The following is a 16,324-nucleotide window of genomic DNA, read 5'->3' as shown; positions in this document are numbered from 1 at the left end:
GACAGGGCAGCCCCAGAGTCTGTGACCTCTGAATGGACAGGAAGTGGGTCTGACTTGTCCATTCCTGTATCCTCAGTGATCTATAAAGTTGCCGTTAAGAACAAAGAAATTCCAGAACCTGAAATGATCAAGAAAGGTCAGCTCATCAGCTCACACCAGCTCATCCAGAGCCAGCCCATCCCCTCCGCAAGCACCTTTGCTATGGGTAATGAACTAAAATCTTATGTTTGTAACGTACTCAATAGTTTTGATGTCTGCAAATCACTCTGTTTTAATTACCACCACAGGACACAGGCCCAGCAGGACTCATTATTCCCTTTTTACAGCAGGGGGAATCACTGAAGCTCCAGAGGGGGAAGTGAGGCTCCGGAGAACCAGCTGGTTAGTGTAGAGCTGGGCTGCTCCTTGGTGGGTAGGTCACTAAGGCCCCCACTTGACACCAAATTGAGACCCAGCACAGAGGGAAGGGATGGGCTTTTCCTTCCCTGTGGAGAGTCCACAGACACTAAATGGAAACAGATGGATTAGGAATGGGGGATGGAGAATGTGGGCTGGGCATCTGGCAGTTTCCTGAGGGCCCTGGGGGCTGGAATCCCCCACCTTTGGCAAAGGAGGAATTAGTGGTCTTTGGGAGAGCCTGGGGGTGGGGCAGGGTGGGCAGACCAGGTTGCTCCTGCCCCTTTCCAGTTCTAGTCACAGAATCATCGGGCTTCCAGCTCCTCCCCAGAACTCCCTCCCCTCCCCGGAATGCTTGACAAGTGATAGCCAGTCTGGGAAGTGACAGGTGGAACTGACAAGGGCCCTGTGCTCTGCCAGGGGGCAGGATGGGGCCTCAGCTGGGCCTTGTGGGGCTGCCTGGCGGCTGGCTCCTCCATCTCGGGGAATTCCCCTCCTGCCTAAAAGTCAGCCCAGCCCAGCCCTCCTTCCTGCAGAAGCACAGTGAGCGCTGAGTCTTCGCAGGGTGGCAGCCCCTGCTGCACCCACCCTTGTCTTCTCCTGCCCCAGGTAAGTGCCTCAGCCCAGTGGCAGGGGGAAGGGGGGGCAGGAAAGCGGTGAGGGCTCACTGCACAAGGGTGCCAGGGCCACCAAATCACCCCCCAGCTCTGCACCAAGAGCCACCTGGCTTCCTACTTTCCTGCCAGCTGGCCTTGGCTGCTCCCTTGGGCCGGTTCCCTCTCCCCCCACCAGGGCTTGGGCTCTGGGCCTCTCTACCTCCTTGCCTGGCCTCATTCTCCTCTTGCCTCTCTCCCTCCATTTCTTATTTCCTCTTCCTGCCCTCCCCTTCTTGCCCCTTCCTCAGCCAGTGTTTTTCTTTCTAGTCGCTGCTAGTTTTTCCAAAGGGAAAGAAAAGTCTAATTTTGTCTTATCCTTCCTTGAAGGGAAGGGATTTAGGTTCACCAGTGTGAATGTGGATTTGTGTTGGTGACACAATGAGAATGTGCATCTGTCTATGTTTGTGGGCATGTGTCAGGTCTGTTGAGGCATACATGTGTATGTCCGTGTGAGTACAAGTTTGCAAGCACATCTATGGGTTTGCCAGTGTGTCTGTGAGTGTTTGGGTCATTATGTGAATGCATGTGTCTGTGTGTGAATGTGAGTTTTTGAGGGTAGGTGTGTGCATGTTTATTGGGCACTTTAGTGGTCTATAGCTAGGTAGGAAGAGACCAGGTGGGAGTCTAGCTCTGCCTCCCTTGGGAACACGATGGAGGGCTTGGACCCTCCTCAGCGCTGGAGCAAATGGATCTCGGGAGGGCTCTCCTCACCTGCTTTCCTCCTAGGGCTGGCTGGACCCTTCTGTGGCTGAAGCTTTGATAGAGGGTCTGAGGCACTGGGAGTGGGTTGCCAGACAGTGGTAAGGCGGCCTCCTTGTTAATCACAAGCGGTCCTGATTTTCCAGAGCTGGTCAGAGGCCCAGCCCAGGGAAGTCCCTGGTGAGGAGGGGCAAGGAGTAGAGAGACCAAGTCACTGTCACAGCAGCTTCTGGGCCAGAGAAGAATGGAGGGAGAAGTGGAGGGACCCTGGAAGAGGGAGTATGAGAAAGGACACGGGGTGAGGCTGTAGGAGGATTGCTCTCTGGGCCCTGTCAGGGCTTCCCAGGATTAGGAAATGCCTGTTTCCCGTGGGGCTGCCTCCCTCAGGGGCTGGGCTTCGTTGCCCACTCCCCACTTCCAGGAGGATGACAAGGAGCAAGCTTGGATCCAAACTTAGATCTGGCTGGACAGCCTGACCTAAAGACAGGGAGGCCAGAGGGACAGGAGGTGCACTAGGGGAAGCCTGGGGCTCCCGGGAACCGTGGGAGGTGCCTGGCCACATATGCTCTGAGGCCGGGAATTTCCCCCAGAGTCACTTGGCTCTTTCCTCTTCACCAGTGGCGTCCTAGAAACACTAGTGAAGCTGGCAGGCCCAGGGCAGCAGCGGAAACAGCTGGGAGGGAGAAGAGGCAAACAGGAAAGACCCTGGAGAAAAAATCGGGAGAAATGCCTCCTAGGCCTGGTTCTTCTGAGAACACTTTGGGAGGTCTAGGGCAAGTTCCTCCATAGCTCTGGGCCCTGGGCTTTGCTGCCTTTAACTCATTCCAGGCCCTGTGGCACGTCATTCTTCCTCTCCACTCAGCATTGGACTCTGCCCCTCGAGTTACTGGTGAGGAAACAGGCAGAGAGGGAATATAAGATGTAAGGGCAGGGCTGTGGCCTGAACCCAGATCTCTATGACTCCAGAGCCCATACCTTAACCCTTACATGGCATGCATGCTCTTAAGGAGGGACAAATTTGTGAGTATGATATGGTTTAATTTACCTTAAAGTGCCTAATGGACATGAAAACTTATAGCTCAGAGCCGGCGGTCCATCCCTCATGCAGTGATTGGGGAGGCAGAGAGAATTAAAAATGCTTCTGAGGCCAGGGGTGGGAAACAGGGACCATACATAGGTTCTGCTCACTTATTTATTTCTTATCGAAAAATATGATTACCTACTACAATTTCAGTCAACATCATGTGCTTGACATGCATTTCTCATTTAACTATCACTAAAATCTCTCTCTCGTGTGCACACATAATATCGAAAAGCACCTAGAATCCACCATGGGTTTTATATTCCCCAGACTGCCTCAGGCTATGGAGATGGGAGACTGGATGGAAGGAAGGGACCCAGAGCTGGGATCTCTCTTTTCCTAATTCATTAGCTGCTCACCTTGAGTTTCATTCACCTTTAGCCAAGACCCTAACTCACAAATTCACCTAATAGAGTGAGGCTGAGCTTGTTGGCTTTAGAAGCTCCACTTCCCATCAGTGGGGTGTGTGGAGATAGCAATGCTCTAGGAGCAGGAGCTATGGGCTCTAGCCCTCAATACTAATCACAAACTCACTGTAAGACCTCCTGCAAGTCCCTACCCCTCTCTGGCCCTCGATGGCTTTATCCCTATGAGAGAAGGGCTGGGTCTGATCATTTCTAAACAAGGCTTTAAGGACAAGCATTTTGAGCTCTGTCTCACTGGCTGGCAAGACTGCATAAGCATCAGGCTTAAGAGGGGAAAGAATTTAGGACTTGTTGCTATATAAGACCTTGGGCAAGTCATCTAACACCTCAAAGCCCCAATTTCATCTGTGAAATGGGGATGACAGTGTTAATGACCTCAGGGTGGTTGGGAGATACCGTGTTATGTCAAAGTGCTGACCTAGCATACGGCAAATGCTCTGTAAATGTTACCTCTTAATGTTTTTAATATGCTGCCTCCATGCCTTTTTAGGCACTTGATTTAAAGTTCAGTCAGTTACAGGTGAATTTTTGGTATGTTTTCTATTTCCTCCAAATGTGGACGTAGGTCTATCTTTGGAGCATCTTTAGTGGAGGTGGCGCCGAGGGAGGGAGTGGCGGAAAGGAGATAGGGAAGTTGCATGGTTTAAAACTAAAACAAAATAAAACAAAACATAGGCCTTTGATTCTCCTCCCAGGTGGGGCTTTATGCAGGTGCTTGTTGTCACTCTGGAAGAGCAAGAAGTTTCCAGCTGCCTGAGTCACTCAGCTCCTGGCTTGGACATCTTCTTCCAGATGCAGGGGTGGCAGGGGGTACCAGTCTAGGTGGCCTATTTCCCACCCTTTCAGGGTCTAGGGGCCTATAGAGGATGTGAATGGTGACATGGAACTTAGGGAGGGGGGCATTCCTGGGTTTACCAGTGAAGTTCTGTCAGGGGCCTGCGATCCATGTCTATACACCACTCTCATTTCTCGAACGCCTACTGTGTGCCAAGCTTTGGGTTTTACTTGCATTATCTCATTTATCCCCATGATCAGGGGTAAGATACAATTTTCTCCATTTTTCAGGGAGGAACTGAGGCTTAGGGAGACCACCCAGGTAGCAAGTGGTTGAGTAGGGGTTAGAACCCAATTAGTTAAATCCATAGCCTGTGTTCATAACGAGCATTGAGTTTCTGTAGGAAAAATCATGACACTGGAAAGACAACATGGTGCAGTGGAAAGAGCACATATGCCTGGAAACCAAGGTCCTGGGTTCCAAACGTGGTGGCATCACTCAATGTGTGTAGCCCTGAAGGAATCGTTTACTATATTTAGGCCTCAGTTTACCTATATGTCAAAGAGGGGATTAAGAACAATGGTCTGTCTCCATGGCTTCTAACATGCCAGGAAGTTCTGAATTCAAACTAAGACTTGAAAGGATAGAGGGGTGGGTGTGGTCATGACTTTGAAGAGCTAAGTTTCCTCATATGTTAAGAAGAATTATCCCAAAATAGGGAATCAGGCAAAAAAAAAAAAAAAAAAAAAAAAAAAGACGACTATGTGACCTTTTCATGTCATACCAGAGCACTGTCCAACAAGACCATCCAGGGGTCATCAGGGATGTTAAGGGGTGAAGCTATTTGCCTAACTTTCGAAGGTCAGACGTCTTACAAAAACAGCTGAAATAGTTGGGAAACAAAATGCAAATTGTTGGAGATGCTACATTTTTTAAAAATACATATCGGTGTTCAGGAGAAGACTTTGGTTGAGCTTAGGAAGATAGCATTCCAGAGGAGGCAAATTGGGAACTGCTGACAAAGAGCAGAAAGAAAACCGATTTGGGGAAGCCTAATGGGTGGGAGTGATGCCTGGGAGCTGCCTGTGAACCAGTCCCAGATTCTACTCCTTCCATACCCTCCCCCGTTGGGGACACTCAAAGGGGCTTTGCTTGGTCTTTGCATCCTCCCCCTCCCCCCCCCCACCCTGCCTTTAAAATCAGAGTATATGAGTACTTCTTTTCATAATTAAAACGAACCAGAATTAATATTGTTTCGAGAATTTGGTAACACTTTTGAAGTAACTCAAGGAATCCCAGAATTTGAGGACACCTTTGAAGCAACTGAAGTCGCAAAGTCTGAGGAGAATCCTGGGGTTAGATTTTAACCTGGGTAGCAGTGAATGTGTGACTTTTCAGTCATAATTGATTGTTAGATCTCTCCAAAAATGAGGGCCTGGAGGAATGAGCTCTCAGAATCTATTCTGAGCATGAGGACCTGTCAATGATTAAGGTTTTATCAGCTCTGGGGAAGTGAGTCTTTGGCAATAGGTTTTTCATAAAGCTCTATTTACCCCCATTTAAAGAGCTGTCCCTTATCTCCAGTACAGGTCCTTCTACTTTTCGAAATTAAAACTCTCTTTAAAAAAAAAAAAAAAATGACGGGCTTAAAAAGAGACCAGAGAAAGCGTTCCTCACGGTTAAACCAAGCTGCTCCTTAAGGGTCTGGGAAATCCCACAACTCTTCGGATGATCTGGCTCACAAATATGCAGACAGGGTGGGAGGCCGGCTCTGGATCTGCCCACTTGGGGGTTTGAATCTTGGTTCTGACACTTACTGTCCACTAACCTCTCGTGCCTGTTAGATTTATTTACGGTAAACAAGGGGACAAACCCCATTTCACTAGGATGGCCCAGTGAAAGAAATAATGTAATGCCTGCAAAATGCTTGCAGGGTCTGGGGGGCAGTAAGTATGCACAAAAAGTTCTTTAGGGAGGGGATCCCTGGGTGGCCCAGCGGTTTAGCGCCTGCCTTTGACCCCAGGATCGAGTCCAGCGTCGGGCTCCCTGCAGGGAGCCTGCTTCTCCCTCTGCCTGTGTGTCTGCCTCTCTCTGCTATCATGAATAAATAAATAAATAAATAAATAAATAAATAAATCTTAAAAAAAAAAAAAAGTTCTTTAGGGAGTCCCTGCAGCACGAATTTCTGGGAGCTGTGCGGAGTTGTCCGGGAGTGCCCTGAGCTCGCGCTCTGGCTCAGCTCCAGACGTTTACGTGCCCAGGGCAAGTCTCCCCGGGCCGCGAGGCAGGGATGGGGTGGTCTCCGCGGCTCGCCCCGGAGGCCGCGGGGGGGCGGGGGGGCGGGGGGGGGGGGCTCGGGGCCGGCCGGCCTCCGGGCTGCGGCTGTTTACCTCGCGGCGGCCCACCCCCGCGGCCGGCCCGCCCCGAGGGCGCAGCGCCATTGGCCGGCCGGCCTGCCAATCGCCGGGGACTTTCCCAGGGGTAGGGCGGCCCTGCCCCCGGCACTTCCTCGTCCCGGCGCGCTCCCCCGCCCCGGCCCCGAGTCCGCCGAGCGCTGGAGGGCCAGGCCTGGACCGGGGCTGGGCGCGGAGAGCGGGGCGGCGTGTGCCCGGGCCCCACGCGCAGGTACGCGGGCGGCCGGGGCGGGGCGGGCGGGCCAGGCGGGCGGCAGGCGCCCTGCGCGGGGGCCGGCGCTGCTCGGCTCCGCGGCCCCGGCGGCGGCGGCGGCGGCGGCGGCGGGTCCCTGCCCCGCGCGGAGGGAGGGCGGCGGCGCGCCTGCGCACTGCGGGAGGGCCGGGGGCGGGGGGGGCGGGGGGGCGGGCCGGCGCGGCGGTGTCCAGAGGGTGCGGGACCCCTCGGGAGCAGGGTGCGCATGGGGTGAAGGGGAAAATCATAAGGTATTGGCCGCTTTCCAAGTGCGGATCTAAACTCTGCGTGTGTTAAAGTCTTGTAGTGGTGACATCTTTCTTTAAATGAGTATTATCATCATCCCCATTTTACAGTTGAGGAAACCGAGGCGCTTGGAGATTGGGGGTCACACGGCTAGGGAGTTGCAAAGTCGGGATTCGAACCCCGGCATTTGGCTCTAGAGTTCCAGCTATACGGTTTCTCTTCAACATACGGTTGGAGGCAGCATTTGTGTGCAGTGAACTTCTGGGAGTGATTTGGGGTGTGATGTTTCTATATATGGGTGAATCTTCCACTGTAGAACGTGTGTGTGTGTGTGATGGTGCATTTGGAAGTGATCCCATTATACCTTCATTAATTGTGTGAGAGATTGTGTTTTGATTGGGGGTGGTTTGTGGATGATGCTGAGGAATCAGCAACATCCTTCCCCCCCCCCCCCCTTGCAGAATGACGGTACAGAGAAATCTGTGGATTCCTAATGCATCATTTTAACTTCACAGTATCACCAAAGTAGAATTTAATCAGCACGTATTTTCCAAGCAGTAGGGTATGATAGAGGGGAATTCAGCATCTGTTGAGAGGTCAGAAAAGATGACTCTCAATTTTTTTTTCTTTACTCCTAATCATGGATACTGTATTAGGAGGCTGGAATATTGATTAGTACAAAGGCATAAGAATCTTGTGTTGTTGTATTAATATCTTTATTTTACAGCAGACAGAACTGAGACAGTGAAAAACCAAGAGCAGTAATGACAGCGTACACTTAATGAACACTTACCTGTGCTAGGCACAGTGCTTTACATTCAGTATCTCATTTAATCTTTAAACAACCCTAGGAGATAGTCACTAACAGTAGCCTCAATTCTCAAATGAGGAAATTGAGGCCCACAAAGATTAAGACTTGGCCAAGATCAGTAAGCCTTGAATAGCATAGCCCTGTTCCCTTTCCACTGACCACGATTTCTGTCCTCTCTGTGTCCTGGGAAAATAATGTAATCAGGAACTGGCACTTCATGGAAGCACTTGATCATATCCCCCTGGGAGCTACAGTTGTGAGTGTTCTGTATTCCTTATACTTCTGTGATCCTGTTTTCCCCCACCCAAGGGGGTCCTGGGTATGGTGAGGCTCTCATGCTGAAGGGTGGTAGCTGCCCCTATGCCCACAGCAGGTCTTTTGGGGCCCCAGGAAGCTGTGGGGTCTGACTCATACCCTTACCCCTAATGCTGCCTATGAGTTGGGGCCCGGATGTCCTGGGGTGAGTCGGGCCGACCTGATTTGAGCACCTCACAATTGTAGGAGGTTGTCTGTCTGTCTCTCTGAATACTACTGGGTACTGTTTCTGCTTGCACTGCAGTTTAGCCACGGCAGCCTGCTTTTGTTTTTTTTTTTTTTTGTTTGTTTTTGTTTTTTCTTTCCAATGTGCCAAGCTTGTTCTTGACTTGAGGCCTTTGTATGTGCTGTTCCTCCTGCCTGGAACACCTTTCCCATTTTTTTTTTTTTTTTTTTTTACATGGCTGGTTCTTCCTGAACTGTTAAGTCTCAGCTCAAATGTCACCTCCTTTGAGGGGCCTTCCCTGACCTTTCTATGCAAAGTGGCCCCTTTTTTCACTTTCTGTCATATTACTATTATGTTTTTATACACTCATCATGCTCTGAAATAATCGTGTTTATTTGCAAATGAGAAAGTATATGTATAGAACTTAGTGCCTAGAATATAATAATGTTTAGTGTTTCCTTGTTTGTTGCCTTTCTCTTTTCCTGGAGTACAAGGGTGAGAGCAGGGACCACTTTGGTGCATGTGCATCCCTGATACAAGATAAGAGTGTTTGAGGTAAAGCTCTGCTGGGTTTGTTCAATGGACGAGTAGCATAGAAGAAACTAGAATAAGGGTGCGTTTCACAGATGAGGGGAACTGGGAAGGTACTTGTCCTAGGAGGTAGTGGCAATGTCAGGTTGAGAACCAGAACTTGCTCCCGAAGGGTTTTTTTTTTTCTTTCTCATAGCCAGCAAATTTTTCCTGATTGCCTTTGTGGCCAGTGCTTGCAGAGGAACATGATGCCAGGTACATAGGAACTATGCACCTGGCTATCTAGGAACTTGTAGTGGAATGGAGAGAAATTGTGCTCTGAATGTGATCTGGAAGGCATTATGTGGGACGCCTGGGTGGCTAAGTGGTTTAGCATCTGCCTTTGGCCCAGGGTGTGATCCTGGAGTCCCAGGATCGAGTCCCACATCAGGCTTCCTGCATGGAGCCTGCTTCTCTCTCTGCCTATGTCTCTGCCTCTCTCTGTGTCTCTCATGAATAAATAAATAAAATCCAAAAAAAAAAATAAATCTTTGATTCATGTGGAGGGCATTATGTGCCTGCAGGTGCCTGGTATAAGTCTCACTGGAGTACAGGACAGTTGGGGGCAGCAGGTAGTCAGGGGGCTTCCTGGTAGAGGGGGTGACTCCAAGGCCAGGCTCTAGAAAGATGGTGAGTGCAGAGTGGAGCCTGAGCACCTTCTGGAACTTAGTAGACTGGATAGAGGATTTGAGGTAAGGCTCTGCTGGGTTGGGGGAGCTGACCAGCTGGACCAGGAAAAACCCTAAGGTCTTTTACTGCCGGGCAGAGAAGTTGTGGTTTCTCCCTGTGTGCAGCATCGGGAAGTGATTAGAGCAGTTGGTTGACAAACAAGCACACATGTGAAGCACCTGAGTGGCTTGTCAAACACGTATATGACTGTGTCCCCAGAGGGGCTCCATCCAGTGGGTGGTGGCCATGCGGCTGCCACCGCCTGTGTGGTGCACTTTGGGAACCTCTGGTGGAGAGCGTGTGCTTCAAAGTTTGGCTCACTTGAGTGGGTGTGGCCCCTCTCCCTCGTCTGTAAGATTCTCTGATGTCATCACTATCTTCTCCAGTGCTGTGAATTAATGAGACAGCACAGGGCTGCTGCTGGCAACCAGTCAGTGCTAGCTGCTGATCTCGTGAGTGATGACAATCCTGAGCATACAAGGGATTTCAGTAGGAGATGGTGGGGACCGTGCGATCTTCCGAGCATTGGGATAACTTGCCTTTAACCCCTCTGCCACCTGTGTCCTCTCTGGATGGATTGTCCTTTGTTCTGTGTCAGATGTCTTTCCATCCATGTTTGGAAAAGCGGACACTTACAAGTGGGAGGGGTGCACCCCAGCAGATGATCATCCAGTCTCGGCTTGACTGCCATCCCCAGGGTCAGGGAGTGCTCTAGCTTGTAGGCAGCGTCTTCCCATGTTATGGATGGTTAGCTTTCATGGGTCCCCCTGGGTGCAGCTTCCTCCTTTCTCACTCCCCTTTTCCCTCATTGCCCACCTGACCACTTGGAGGGAGGGCAGGCGTGGTGCCTTGCAGTAAGAGAGTGCACTGGCAGGAGGCCTAGGTTTGCTTCCCCCTATGTCACTGTCATCCTATGCAGCCTTGGGCAGGCCTTTTTCGTTTGCTGGCTTTGGTGTCCCAGCTGCAGAATGAAGGGATTGCACTGGCTGGGGTCTTAGAATGTTCCCTCTCAGCTCTAAAAACGCTGTTGCCCAGTAACTGGGCTGCCGTTTCTCTGGCTCCATCCAGTCCTGAGCTCTTCCTACTGGGCCAGGCCTTTCTGTGCCCACCCTCCATCCCCACTTCTTCTTGCTCCTGCAACCCTGCCTGCCCACAGTGCCTGCTTCTCTTTTCCCTGCCCCTCTTGGAAGGGAGGGTGGCTGGGGCCCTCTGGAGAGTTGCCAAAAGGGAGACACAGGGATAGCACAAAGAAGCTTCCTTTGTTCAGCGGAGCAGAGCTCCCCAACCTCCAGAGATGGACGTTGGCAGTCACCGTAGCCTGTTAGTTGTGGGAAGTTTTTGATGTTTTTCCCCCATGACTGGCCCAGGACAGTCACTCTTCCAAAAGGAACAGATGACTGGCCTGAGGAGCAGCTGGCTCTTTGTCCCCAGGCAGGGCTGAGCTCTTGTCTCCCCAGGGACCTCACCCTGAAGCTGTTCCCTGTGCCCTTGAATACTTACAGGGTGGACAAACCGGGTGGCCCAGCAGATGTATGGTGTGTGTGTTGCTGAGGGGAGGGTGGGGGTGCTGTGGGAGTTGTGTCACCAAGGAGTCATACTCAGAGGTCAGAGCTGGTATTTTTAGGGCGGGTGTGGGGGGTGTCCCATGAGTCAGGGGCCTTTGGTTTGGTCTCCACCCACACTGGAGAGGGCTTGCTCCACTTTCCACTGTCTGGCAGGCCACCGTCCTGGGCCTTCATCGTGGCCAGCTTTATCAATGGGCTGAGGAACCCTGGTCCCTCCACATCCCCACTTAGGCTTCTGCATGTGTTCTTCCCTCCCCCTGGCCCAGCCCCTGGGAAGAGCAGGAGTCCAAGGACAGCAACACTGACTTTTAGAAAATATGAAGAAATCTTCCAGACATGGAGGGCAACGTGTGCACACCAGGCCCCTACCCAGCCCGGCTTAAGAAGTCACACATTTTCTGTACACCTGAAATTTCTCCTTGATCATTCCCTTTCCCTCCCATCAGGAAGTAGCAAGTGTTCTGAATTTAACATTTATTCTCTTATAAATGTCTCTAGTTTTGTTATAAACATATGAATCCTTACATAATAGGTAGTACTCTTTTGTATGTTTAATAATACTCTTTAAATGCTGTCCTACAACTTTGTATTCGACAACTTCCTTGTGCTCAGTATTATATTTGTGAGATTTGGCCTGGTTTGTATCTGTGGCTATAGTTCATTCATTTTCACAGTTGTATCGTACTCCTTGGTGTGAACTTACCCTCGTGTATTTATTTGTTTTCTTCTTCATCAGGGAGTCTCTAGCCTTTGCTGCTAGAATAGGAAATCTTTGGCTTTTATTTGAGTGGTGTTACCCCTGTCTGGTTGTCCCCTTAGTAGCCACTATGGCACCTGTTGGGTGGCATTTTAAGGTCAACAGCTCTGTGGCTCCTAGTGGGTCCTCCCAGCGTTTCCATAGGGAAGAACATGGAAAGTGAGGCCAGGTCAGGGTCACGTGGCAAGGAGCAGAGAACCAGGATTTGGATCCAATGAGCCCTCCTTTCACCATATTTAGAGAAGGGGAAATTCTTTTTTTTTTTAAGTTTTTTTTTTTAAATTTTTATTTATTTATGATAGTCACAGAGAGAGAGAGAGAGGCAGAGACATAGGCAGAGGGAGAAGCAGGCTCCATGCACCGGCAGCCCAACGTGGGATTCGATCCCGGGTCTCCAGGATCGCGCACTGGGCCAAAGGCAGGCGCTAAACCGCTGCGCCACCCAGGGATCCCGAGAAGGGGAAATTCTTAAAAGTTGTCCTCTTCCCCCTTAGACGGGGCAGTTACAGGGTTGGAGAAACCCTTCTTTGGGTAAACCAGCTTTGGGCATATTGGGGACTGGGAGACAGAAAGACAGCCAAAGCCTTCATCCCTTTTGTCTAAGGGTGGCCCTAGTACCCTGTGTCCCCACAGCTGATAGTCGGGGTCCTCCTTCTGGGCCAAGTGAGGTCCCAGCTGCTGGGAGGAAAGCCGGCTTCTGGCATGGAGCGTGTATACCTGTGGATCGCAGGAGCTGAGAGGAGGCGTGCATGGGGCAGAAGGAAGGTGGGCTGGGGTTCCTGGGGCTGTCTTCTCGGGGAGCTTTTGGCAGCAGGGAGTACAGGGTGGGACCAGTAATGTGATGATCAGGTGTGGGTTCTGCTGCGTCTCTTGGGAATTGTGTGGCCTCAAGCCAAGCTCTGCACCTGCCTGGGCTCGGCTTCCTCTCCAGCAGAGCAGGTGTGCCTGGTGTGAGGACCCACAGGCAGTGGGCGGGGAGCTCTGTACTTGTTCCCCAGTTGAGGATGGGTATCCAAAGTCTGCTACTTCTCTTCCCATCTTTATCACCTCAAGGCCAGCCCTGGCCTTCCTGAAGCCAGATCCTCTCTTAGGTTGCCAACTCTCCTTCCAGTGACTTTCCTGACTAGAAAACTTGCTTCTGGACTTCTTCTTTTTTTTTTTTTTTTAAGATTTTATTTATTTATTCATGAGAGACACAGAGAGAGGCAGAGACACAGGCAGAGGGAGAAGCAGGCTCCATGTAAGGAGCCTGACTTGGGACTCGATCCCGGGACTCCAGGATCATGCCCTGGGCCGAAGGCAGGCGCCAAACTGCGGAGCCACCCAGAGATCCCCATGGACTTTTCCCTCTTTTTTATGATCAAATCCCTAAGCCTTGTGTGTCCTTATGAAGCAGGTACATAATGCGCTCTCACCCCTGCCCGTAGCCCTCCAGTCTCATTTGGTGCCCCAACAGTGTGCCTTCTGACCTTGTCAAGACACTTAAATTTTAAAAAAATATTTTAAAATATCCATTTTTAAAAAGTTACAAAATAACATTCTCATTTGAAGAGCCACTCCCAAGGAATACAAAAGGTATAAAGTAAAAATTGAAAGCTATCTTCTCTCTTCTCCCCTGACCCTGTTCCACTATATATATTTTTCCCCCCACTATATTTTTGTTAATTTTTTCAATGGAATAAGACTAGATTTCCTTGTAAAGAGTTTAAATTTTTGTAGGTGAAATAAATGTTTCATTTGTTTCCAGCCCATATCCCAGGTCCCTCTCTAGAGCTGTCTACTAGTAGGCATTTGGTGTGTATGTTTCCAGACCTTATCCTACGCACATTTATGATTTTATAGACATATGTATATGCACGTACATATGTACATGTATGTAGTTGTGTGGTTTTTTTTTTTTTAATAGTATCCTTGGGTGCCTGGCTGGCTCATTTGGAATATTGTATGACTTTCAGTCTTTAGGTCATAAGTTGGAGCCCCACACTGGGTGTAGAGGTTAGTAAAAGAAAAAATAATAAACTTAAAAAATTAGTATCCTATTATACTTGGGCTTTTTATCCTTAATGGTATTCTATGGACATCTTTTTATGTCATTGCAAAGCAGTGTGCCCCATTCTTTTTGATGGCTGCATAGCATTCCAGTGAGTGAATGCACTGTGGTTTATTAAACCGGTGCCTCCCTGGTGGACATTTAGGACATTTCTGCTGTTAAAAGCATGTGGCAGTACACATCTTTGTTCAGCCCCTGTGGGCAGTGACGCAGACATTTCTAGATTCTTAGGTAGAGGATTACTGATTTGGGCAGTAAACCTCTGGCCCTGTAGTTAACTAAAACTTCAGGGCATACTTCTCTGTAAGAGAACTTTGTTCTCAGCTAATCAGACGTGTAAGCAGGTATTGACATCATTGAGAAAGGGCATTCTTTGCTGCCAGTGACTCAGCTATAAGAAAAACAAATGTATGCAAGGCTACATCAATAGAAACATAATGCCTAAAAAGGTGGAGGTGAAAGTTCCTCTGTTTGTGAACCATACCTGGAGTGTTGTGTTCAGTTTTAGGACCCATTACAGATAGGTAGAGGTAGAGGGGTGAGGTGGGGGAGGGCATAGGGAGGGGTCTGCAAGCCAGCCCCTCAAGGAACAGCATAGGGAACAGGGTCTAACTAGCTACAGGAGAATGCTGCAGGTTGCAAATGTCTTCAGGGCTGAACTGGAGAAGAGGGACATCGTGTTCCTTGTTCCAGAGGACTCCAGAGGGCAGAGTAAGTGCCGGTGGAAGTGGAACTAGGAGTACTCTGACTGCAGCCAGTGTTGGCTACCCAGGGGAGGGTCCTTAGGGAGGAAGTTGGGTCACTGAAGATGGTCATCGGAGTCCCTTGGCTCCCCTGGGGACTGGATCAGCACAGGACTGCGTTTCCCCTGAGCTTCCTTCCACCTGAGACTCTAAGCCCTGGTGGCTGCAGGTGATCAGAGGCAGACTGGGACTTGATTGCATACCAAATTAGAGATCCATTGAGGCAGGGGCTGGGAACTTGGGAGTCTGGTCCAGCCAGCCAGGCGGCAGGACTGGTTTCCTCACACTGAGCTTCAGCCCGTTGTCTCAGGGGAGCAGGCCAGGGGAGAGGGCAGCGACACTGCAGCCTCACAGATTGGGCCTGGATTATTTGTTCTATCACTCACCAGCTGTGTGTTTTTAGGCAAGCGACTTCACCTCTCTGAGTCTGCTTCCTTCCACCCCCTTGTCCCCCAGGCAGGTGGTATGGATCCTGAGTCTTGCAGGCAGAGGCCGTGGGGCTCTCTCGGTGGTGAGTCAGCGCAGGGGAGGGGAGGAAGGAGGACACAGAGGAGATGTGTGCCGTGTGAGGGACACAGTTCTCAAGCTGGGCTGGAGCCAGGGTGCATGCTAGGGAGTGGGGGGCACCCAGCGAGGGGCTGCAGACACCATCTGCGGGTTTCTGACTGCCCTTGGGGGAGGTAAAGCCACCCCGATAGTACTTGTAGGAGGACTCTTGGTTCAGGGGAATCCACTTGGGCCTTAGGGATTATTGCTGAGGAGAGCAGCCTTCTCGAGGTCTGACAGGTTGTAGGAAGGGGTGAAAATTAATGGCAAGTTCTGGAATGTCAGAACTAGAGGGGCCTAAAGATCCTCTAGTGGATTCTCTCTGTTATATTGTTGCCAGTGTTGTGAATACAAACCCCTCCTTTTGGGAAACTGAGGCCCAGTGAGGGGAAGATGTTTGCTCTGGGCCTGGTTCCTTGTATTACATGCTACACCTATAGCCTCTTTATTACTGAATTGTTGCAGACCAAGTAAGTCCTTGGCTCACTGGAGAGGATGCCAGGGTGGGATCTTTTTTTTTTTTTTTTTGGGGTGGGATCTTTTTTAAAAAAATATTTTATTTTTTTATTCATGAGAGACACACAGAGAGAGGCAGAGACATGGGCAGAGGGAGAAGCAGGCTCTCAGCAGGGAGCCCGATGCGGGACTCCATCCCAGGACCCTGAATGTCCTGAGCAGAAAGGCAGACCCTCAACCACTGAGCCATCTAGGAGTCCCTCAAGGTGGGCTCTTTGATGGATGGCCCTGGCTCCATAGTTTTCCTGACAATGGGGTCACAGGGGGAGGGCTGGAGATCATCATAAAGTATGAATATGGAGAGATTTTTTACTTTAGTTTACAAAGTGCTTTCATGGCTTCCTGTCACCCCTGGGGAGTATTGCAGGATATTCCCACCTACAGTTGAGGAGAAGGAGGCTCAGATGCTTCCCAGGCTTTCATGAGTGCGGTTCCACGGCCCATCGGCTTCTGGGATCTTCACTGACTGTGGTTGTACCAGTGTCCCTGCTTAATGTCTTTTTGCAGTTACCAGAAATTAAGTTGGTGTCACAACCTAACTTGCCGAGATGGCAAAGGAACCTAAAAACTCCATTAAAAGGGGGGAGTAGAAGGGAGTGGGGAATACGCGGCTCTAAACAGTGTGGCAGAGTTATGGGGCTGCCCCAACCTTTTACTAAGAACCCACGGCATGCCAGACATTTAATTTCGTG

At 50.3% G+C, this 16,324-nt stretch overlaps 1 protein-coding gene across 3 annotated transcripts in view; it reads left to right on the top strand.

Annotated features, from left to right (window-relative positions):
• Positions 1-6,524: 6,524 nt before the first annotated feature.
• Positions 6,525-16,324, top strand: part of TNIP1 (TNFAIP3 interacting protein 1) — a 43,728-nt gene continuing 33,928 nt past the window's right edge. For 2 of the 3 annotated variants that reach the window (XM_055325198.1, XM_055325197.1), the window contains exon 1: positions 6,525-6,657. The gene's annotated coding sequence lies outside the window, so the exon portion shown is untranslated. The remainder of the gene's footprint in view (positions 6,658-16,324) is intronic. The other variant, XM_055325199.1, reaches the window with a different exon arrangement.

The sequence above is a fragment of the Nyctereutes procyonoides genome, unplaced genomic scaffold (genome assembly GCF_905146905.1).
Source record: "Nyctereutes procyonoides isolate TBG_1078 unplaced genomic scaffold, NYPRO_anot_genome, whole genome shotgun sequence".
NCBI lineage: Eukaryota > Metazoa > Chordata > Mammalia > Carnivora > Canidae > Nyctereutes > Nyctereutes procyonoides.
The sequence above is the reverse complement of the archived record's forward strand: the minus strand, read 5'-3'. Positions and strand labels throughout refer to the sequence as shown.